At 44.7% G+C, this 953-nt stretch overlaps 1 long non-coding RNA gene across 1 annotated transcript in view; it reads left to right on the forward strand.

Annotated features, from left to right (window-relative positions):
- The first annotated feature begins 115 nt into the window (after positions 1-115).
- LOC121041227 (uncharacterized) overlaps positions 116-953 on the forward strand; it is a 2523-nt gene continuing 1685 nt past the window's right edge. Inside the window, exon 1 of the long non-coding RNA XR_005795626.1 lies at positions 116-434. This is a non-coding gene — a long non-coding RNA (uncharacterized LOC121041227). The remainder of the gene's footprint in view (positions 435-953) is intronic.

Raw genomic sequence — 953 nt, forward strand, 5'->3', positions numbered from 1 at the left:
CGCCTGTCGAGCGCCGAATCTCTGAGGGCGAGAAGGGCGGAGGTGGGCTTCAACAGCGCCAAGCTTGTGCATTGGCTTCTGCGCAGGCGCTGTAAGAACCAACAGGGGAGGACTGGTAATTTTGCAAGGTTTTGCTGTCCCAGGCACTTAACGCGCGAAGCGTTGAAGCCAGCCGGTGGTTCTCCACCAGTTGTAGAGGTGGAAAAACAAAGCCCTTGATTCTTTAGCGCTTAGCCAACGTGTGCGATGAGTGAAGAAGTGGCGGTGGGCGGTGGGGTGCTTAACACTTTCTATCCCACTCCCAACTGTGGCTCTGAATTAATCTGAGTCAATTAAAATTCCTGAGAGCTAGAGAGAGAAGGAATGTTCAGGAGACCTGGAGAATGCGGAAAGAGCCAGAATAGAACCACGTGAGAGTGGGGATTTGGAATGAGGTGGAGTATCTATCTGGAGGGCATACAGCATAGTCAAATCTGTGGGAAACCTGTGGTGTTTTCAAATGCAAATGAAAACCTTGATGAATATCACCTGACACTTGTTAGAATAGCTATTATCCTAAAGATAATTACAAGTGTTGATGAGGTTATGGAGAGAAGTGAACACCTGTGCACTGTGGGTAGGAAATTGATGCAGCCACAATGGAAAACAGTATGGAGGGTCCTTGACAAATTAAAAACACAACTACCCTGCCATCCAGCAATTCAATTTCTGGGTATTTAGCCAAAGAAAGTGAAAATACCAACTTGAAAAGATATATGCACCACCATCACCATTCCCACTACGTTCTTTGCAGCATTATTTCCAATAGCCAAGATATGGAAACAATTTAAGTGTCCACTGATGGATACATAAAGGATATATAGAATATCATTCAGCCATGAAAAAAAAAAAAAGGAATAAAAGCTTGCCATTTGCAACAACACGGCTAGACCTTGAAGGCATTATGCTAAGTG

Source organism: Herpailurus yagouaroundi, unplaced genomic scaffold, assembly GCF_014898765.1.
Source record: "Herpailurus yagouaroundi ecotype Mexico unplaced genomic scaffold, PumYag 183, whole genome shotgun sequence".
Taxonomy (NCBI): domain Eukaryota; kingdom Metazoa; phylum Chordata; class Mammalia; order Carnivora; family Felidae; genus Herpailurus; species Herpailurus yagouaroundi.